This window comes from Ambystoma mexicanum, chromosome 14 (genome assembly GCF_040938575.1).
Source record: "Ambystoma mexicanum isolate Mex_15411 chromosome 14, UKY_AmexF1_1, whole genome shotgun sequence".
In the NCBI taxonomy this organism is placed as follows: Eukaryota; Metazoa; Chordata; class Amphibia; order Caudata; family Ambystomatidae; genus Ambystoma; species Ambystoma mexicanum.
In genome coordinates this window covers 110,041,715-110,049,592 of record NC_090940.1, presented here as the reverse complement: position 1 = coordinate 110,049,592, position 7,878 = coordinate 110,041,715, and positions in this window count along the sequence as shown.

The window sequence follows — 7,878 nt, the reverse complement described above, 5'->3', positions numbered from 1 at the left end:
GCGTACACAAAGCAATTTTACTATCATAAAAATAATAAGGCAAACCGTATGCTAGCATCCAAACTACAGAAGACGCACAGCAGGAATAATATCATAAGCCTCAAAGGGCCGGATGGGAAAAACCAATACACCACCCCGGACATAACAGAGATTTTAGTGAGCCATCACAGGTCGATTATGCAAGGGCCGCCTTCCTCTTTGGAAGAAATGACCAAGCAGAAACACTACCTACTGCCATTCCGCGCCCCAGCTGTTACTGCCCCCCTCAACTCCTTAGAAGCCCTGATCTCCTCAGAGGAGATCCTAGAGGCCATAAAATCACTAAAGAACACCGCCCCAGGCCCGGATGGGCTGACGACCAAGTTTTATAAAACATTTGCACGCGTCCTAACTCCCCAACTAACAGTACTATTTAATTCCTTTCTGACCACCGAGAAAGTAACAAAATCTATGGCCGAATCAACCACTATCTTACTCCAGAAACCAGGGTAGGACCCCGAACAGGCGGCCTCATATAGACCAATAACACTAATGAACACAGAGGGGAAAATCTATTCCAAGGTGCTAGCAGCTAGACTGGGTAGGATCCTCCCTGTGTTAATACACAAAGATCAAACTGGTTTTATCCCGGGTAGAGGGACACATGATAATATCAGACGAACATTAAACATTATTGAATCCGCGAACAGAATGGGGACTGTACTACTGATTATCTCCCTCGACGCACACAAAGCGTTTGATCTAGTAAAATGGGATAACATTCGAAGCACCCTCACAAGCATGGGACTGGGCCGTAACTTCATAATTTGGACTATGGCAAAGTATGCAACCCCATCTACACAGCTTCGAATCAACGGTACAAAATCGGAGGCCATACCCATATCTAGAGGAACCCGCCAAGGCTGACCGCTGCCATGGGATGGGGAGTTCGGGGATAAGGATGCCTCTCTGTCGCTTTGGTACGTTGATCGGCAAGGCTGAGGACTTATCATAGTTAACTCTAAACCCGGAAATGATGAAGTTTATTTTGGGGGGGAAGACCTCGTAGTGCAAAGAAAATAATGACCCAGAGTCGCCATCTGGGCGGACTTAATGTCCTGGATATCTCTAGATACAAGCGAGCAGCCCAACTGTCACACGCCTTCGCCTGGACCTGCACCGAGGATCGGCCATGTTGGCTGCAACTAGAGAAAGCATGGTGCAAGCCACCCTTGACCGACTTGCCGCATATCCAGTCCTGGAAAGCTCCCCCCACCCTGATTCCACTACCAGCAACATGCAACACGGTGGACAGCTGGAGAGCTGCGGCCAGGAAATGGGGAATCATGAGCTCTTTGGGCCCACTGACTCCGATTTGGGATAACCCGGGATTCTCCCCAGACCTCTGCAACCGCAGCTTCGCCAAGTGGAAGGCAGGCGGACTCCACAGGATATCGGACCTCCTGGAGCGGGGCCGGCCCCTCTCGTTCAAGGATTGCAAGACAAGGTTCAAAATCTCTGAGGAGGAAAGATTCTGCTACTCACAAATCCGCCTTTGGATCTCTCAGCGCATCATCAAAGAGCGTGGCTCTAGAGACTTAACGCCCCTTGAATTCACATTAACATCCGCCCCTCCGAGGGGTAAGATATCCGCTCTCTACAAACTCCTGGAAAAGACAAACCCAGAGGCAAAGGAAAGATATATGGCGAATTGGGAGAGAGACCTGACGCGCCCCCTAGAGCCAGAGGCATGGAGCAGAATATGGACAGGGCTTCACAAAAGCACCCAATGTGTTACCAAACAGGGAAGGGGGATATAAGGTATGCTACAGGTACTATATCACTCCAACCCAACTGTACAAATCTGGCGCCAGTCCCTCACCAAACTGCTGGAGAGGCTGTCTCAAAGTGGGATCGCTATTCCACCTTCTCTGGGAATGCCCGAAAGCAGCACACTAGTGGAGAGGAGTGCTGAATCACATCCAGACAATCACGGGCCTCTCCATTCCCTGGGACCCCGGAATTATTCTGCTGGGGGACACTGGGGACGGGGACATGCCACTATCGCGGAACATGGCCCGTTGTGCATACAATTGTTAAAAGCAGCCAAGATAGCCCTCGCCCGACTTTGGAAGCACCCCGAAGGACCCTCTATCCCGCTATGGTGGGCTAAGTGCTGGGACATCGTCACAGCGGAAAAGATTACAGCACTTCGCATGGGCAATCTAAACCCCTTCCGAAACACATGGGCTCCATTCATGGCCTACGCAGAACGCTTTCCGGGACTTACGTAAAAACCCCCAACCACTCGCTAGCTGGATTGAGCCACGAGATGAAGTACTATTTCCAGGCAGCGCGCTCCACCGCTGGTCCCCCTGTTCTAGTGCCAGATGCCGCAAAGAATGAACTGTGCTATATATTATGTTTATGCTAATACTGATGTCGATTGTCTGTCGTTTCTTTTCTTTGACAATAAATAAAATGTCTATGTTGGAAAAAAAAAACACGCAAAGTTTCTCGTAGGAGTGCGCAAAACTAGCACGGCGAAACCTGCATGAAGTTTCTGGTGTCGCTGCACGAAACGAGCATGGATCAAAAAGAAAAACTTGCTCTGTGCGAAACAGCACCAAAAAACGGGTGAAATTTCAGTGGCGACGTAACCATAATGCTGATTTCGCGAATCGGGCAGAAGCAGATTACAGTAGCAATTCTGCACTTGTCAATTTGCGTGCAAACGTTTTGATCACCCCCAACTATGAAATTGCAGAGTTAACTGCACTGCGGCCGACTGTGAGCATATGTAAGAAGTTCTCTTAGCAACAACACATATATTACTCATCCATAATTGTTTGTAACTCTAATGTACCCAAGAGCACTTCAGAGTTGTTCAAGAAATGCAAACACCTGAGGAATTGGATTGTGTCCTAACTTTGTCACAGCAGCTGTGCAACAAACCCTCCCATCACTTCTTTGAAAAACATCACACACTTTCAATCTTAGCTGAGCGTAGCCAGGCGCTAATATCTTTGCAAATGCTGAGGTCAGTAATCTGCCTTCAACCTTCATCTGTTTTACACCTGAGCAGTTCTCAGGGTTATGGCTTCTCGCAGATCCACTGGGTCTCCACACAACCCTGGTCCACCTTGTTTGATCAAGCAAGCCAATGTCCTTGGGGTTCATGATTTGCAAACTCTTATCCATGAAGCCTTTGCCATGGGTGAGGTCGTAGTAGTGAAGTAGCCACTCCTCTGCTTAAACAGCAAAACACCATTACTGGTCGACCCAGAGGTCCTTCATATCACACCTACCCTACCCGGGGAATCTTCTGAGATCCACTGCTACAGAGCAACTTCAGACCTTTTTGTAAGGCAGGGGTCCTCTGAGATGACCAGCTGGGGATACTGGGTCTGTGGTGGTGGTACTAGATGACATCAGTAGATTGGTGGATGGCGACGGGACCTGAGCGCTTCATTCCACTCTTTTGTTTGGTCGATCAGAAGCCAAGCCATACAATCGGAAAGATCCTTTTTGATTGGAGAAGCGTAATGCCATGGAGAAGTGGCTTGCCATTTCAGCAAACAATCTAGCACTGGCGTGCCAGCTAATAATTTGATAGGAAGACACAGGTTTGGCAGAATAAGTCACTGGCCACAGCGCTTGTATAAGACAAATTGAAAAAACACATAGGCAGCAGGTGTCTGAGAGGTGTGCGAGCACTGCCAAATGCAATCCACTGATGTAAGTGCAAATTTAAACAGGGGCAATTCTCAGTCACACTGCGCCAAGTCTGTGCAATATAAACATGTGTTGCAGATAATTGAAGAGGAGATATGATTCTGAGTCTAACGGATTTAATCTCGAAGTAGCCTGACACGTGTTTCGAGTCAAAACCGACTCTTCATCCGAGGCTTAAATTGAGGAGGGGGCCTAATGTTGATTAAGGCAGGACAATACCAGGACAACTCTCTCACGGCTTCGCAATTGTGGATGTACAGCGCTTCATAAAGGCAAATGTGAACTGAAGAAAACGGCCCCGGACTCAGAATCATATCTCCCCTTCAATTATTTGCAACATATGTTTTATATTGCACACCTTGGCGCAGTGTGACTGAGAATTGCCCGTGTTTTAATAATTTGATAGACCTTGGGAGGAGTCATTATTTCTTGGGGCAAGGGTCCTCATTATGAGTTTCGCGATGCAGTAGATTATTAGTTGTAATTCCATTACCGCCAATTTTTTGGGTGGTAACAGAATTACCACCAACATTACCACACTGCCGAATTCTGAGTTTGGAGCTGAAGTTCAGGATTTACCTTAAAAAATTGGTGGATTAACTGTGGCCAAATTACTGGCCGTGGCCAATCAGCAGAAATCCCCATGGAGTCCTGTGGACTCCAGAAATAGCGACGGCCACCACCACCACTCCACTCGTAATCCAGTGGTAGATCCGTAGGACCGACCAGCGGTAATAGTAAACGGGTTTGGCAGTCATTTTACTGAAATAAATCACAGAATGACTGCCATGCTCGTATTGAGGTCAACAGACCCTTGCCCACTGGTTGGCTTTGCCTCAAGTATTACCTTGGGGGACAGGGCATTATCCAGCGATAATGACCCCTCCCTAGTTCTACAAGGCAACATCCTTGTCCACATCAACTAAAACGGAATCCGTACATTCCAGAGAGAAAGTTATATTTCCAAAGAGAACAGTCATGGAAAATAATGGGAAACTGGTAAAAATCGAACTTTAGGCACCTCTAGAATAAACCGCGTCTTTTACAGCAGCACAATCTGCGCCGCTCGTCATCACACATGGCCCAGGCCCAGAACACTCCGTCACGTGACCCATGCAGAGGGAACCCGGGTCGCACATCTGGAAACACTAAAATAACTCATCAAACAAAGAGGCAAAAATAGAGAACACTCCATGGGAAATCCTTCCACCAGAGCGCTCAGTAACCCGACACCGAGCGTGAAAAGCGGGAGCATAAGGAGAGGAACACTTGGAGACACGCTCATGGCCGCTGCATGAGGATACCGTAGACATATTACAGCCTTAACGACAACTCACACTTTGCTAATATCTAAATACGCGCTGGACTAAGTAAAGAGGACCATTGGCAATGCCAACAGTTTGGGTTTTGCACAGGAATGGGAAAGGCGTTTGCCAGGCACTGCCGTTGTGGTATTAACTGACCAGGTTTAAAACGGCGACAGTTGGGCCGGGAGGATAGTTCAGGGGCTAAGGGTTTGTCTTGGTTCAAATCCCGGTCCTGAGCTTAGACAGTGGAGTATCTTTGCTGAAAATGTTGGGGTGGACATGACATCTGAAGAAAAGGTGCCCCACCCAAATGAATGGGGACAAAATGGTGTGCCATGAAAGTTGGGGGGACAAACACCCCTGTCCCCCCTAAAATTACACCCATTCGCTTAGAGACTAGTCTCCGGTGTTAAACACGTTATAGAAAATTAATTAATTAATTCAATCAGTCACTGTAACCCATATTAAAGAGCCTTGCACACCTTCCCTTGGGACCCCCTAGGCAGGCTGGCCACGCAGTTTGAAGACCACCGTACACAGCTACCTGTTTATTTTCTGTTTTTCCATGAATAGTCCTGCAAGAGCAGCACAAGACAAACCTTGAATGTCATCACAGCTGCGAGGCTAGAGCCCTTCACTGGAAGCAACAAGGCACCCAGGAATTACCATTCTGCAATTTGAAGCACAGATCACTATCCCGATAAAAATTATAATGGTATTTGAACTAATGCCGCTCATGTCCATTCTTGCCAACATGTGTTTCGGCCAAGAAAAAGAAGTTGGTTCCATATACTTGCGCTGGCATTAACAAAATACCTGTAACAGCGTAACAAAAATGAGTAACATATAGTGACTGAAATGCCAAGGAGCTTTTTATTCCACAGTCAGAGCTGATTGTGCCGACATGTGTTTCGACCTCATCAGTCTTCTTCAAGGCACAGAAAGTGGTCTATGATCAAACATAAATCACAATGACATTTGTCCATATAGGTATTGATTTAAAAGTAACCATAAATAAAACCAATTAGATAATGGAAAACAAAATGTATGACCATGTTACATATGATATTCATGAGATGATGGAGAGGAGGCTAACTTATATACAACGAATCCTAAAACATGTATCGAAGCTTCATTGTATCACAGACAATAGTATTGCTTGTTCATTATTAGAATACTGAAAATTGTTTCTGATCAGGTTGCTATAAAAGATACAACTTGATGTCAACTACAACATGGTATTCAACCCACATTGTGTTTATCGGTTTTTCTGGAAGATATATATATATATATATACCTTTATGGAGTAACAATGCATACAGATCTAAATTGGTGCCCTAATCACTACCAATAATTATTGCAGTTGACACCGTAGACCAAAACCCTCGACTACTCAGACCAATGGACACATGTAGATCTTAAATAACAATAGAGAAAGGGAGCGGACCTGTGGCTCTCACAAGTAATTGAGAGAGGGTCTGCAAGATGTAACTATCAAATAGCACCCATTGACTCCTCTCCTTCACAAAAGGATGTGTGATGAATCGAATTCCGGGGTACCAGTGGTCTAGGGGTGAATATCGGTTTCTAAACCATCAATCAGCCCCACGCGTGTAATACACCAAAATGAATTCAAACAGATTGAATTAAACAAGCATACAATTAAAATGATGAACCTCCTTCTCCAATTTTGGTAACGTGGATGGAAAGGCAGGCTTATCTCCTCTAAAGGTTGTGGATCGTTGATTAGGTGCAACACAGCGAAAATACAATTATTACCCAATGATAAAAGGAGTGTCTAGTCAAGGTTGCATACAAATATCTACCTTATTATTACACAACAGACAATCTGCCAACATTACAAAATACAACCCACTCTGTAAATGAATGCAGAGGACAGACAGTTCAAAGAAAGAAAGGATGCACTCTGGATACTGATAGGAGGGTGGTTGGTATGGTTAATAACCATAACATTTGGTAATGGTTTCTTGGCAAAGCAGAAAAGGGTCTTAGGGCATGCTCTACCACCACCAGGATGTACCTGTTTCTTGAGCTGGTTTCAGGATCCAAAGGACCCACAATGTCCATTCCTATTCTCTTGAATGGCTGCCCAACCACAGGTATTGAAATTAAGGGGGCCTTCGTAGCACCGTCGGACTCCCAACGTACCCGCTAAAGGGATCTGGTCAGCCAAATCCAAAAGGAACTTTCTGTGGCATTGGGGAATCACCAACCTTCTGATGCCCTCACCCTCAGAGTCTTATGGCTCACTGTGCAGGAGTCCATCTTCCCAGTACACTTTGAACAGTCCAGGGGCCTCGCCCTGGGCCGGCTACTCCACCAGCTTCTGCCAGAGAGGGACACTCTTTCTGGGATTTAAAGAGATCAGCTGATGTAAATTCCGCTAGCAGGTCCTTCAGGTCTGAACTTACCTGGTCCTCCACCTCAGGTTCCTGTGCTGCTACCAAAGCAGTGTTTTCAGTGGCTACTGGCCCCTCTCCTGCAGGAGTAGGCAAACCAGTAGTCTGTGGAACAGGACAGGGGCAACCGGCCATGTGGTCCTTCACATAAGCCCACTGGAAGCACTATAGGCCCTAAGACTCGGAGAGTCTTCAATATGGTGGCCTCTTTGGCCTTTGATCTGGTGACTGCTGCAACTGTCTCAGGGTCAGGAAGGTCATTACCCAACAGGCATGGGACAGGGATGGAGTCTTTAGCCGCTACACGGCTCTGGGTCATTTCACCTCACCAACTGAACTCTTGTATTGCCACGAGGCACTTAATCTTTCTGTCAAATCCACTGATGCTACAATCAGGCCCAGCAATATACTGCCCTGGCTGTACCCACTGCCGTGCG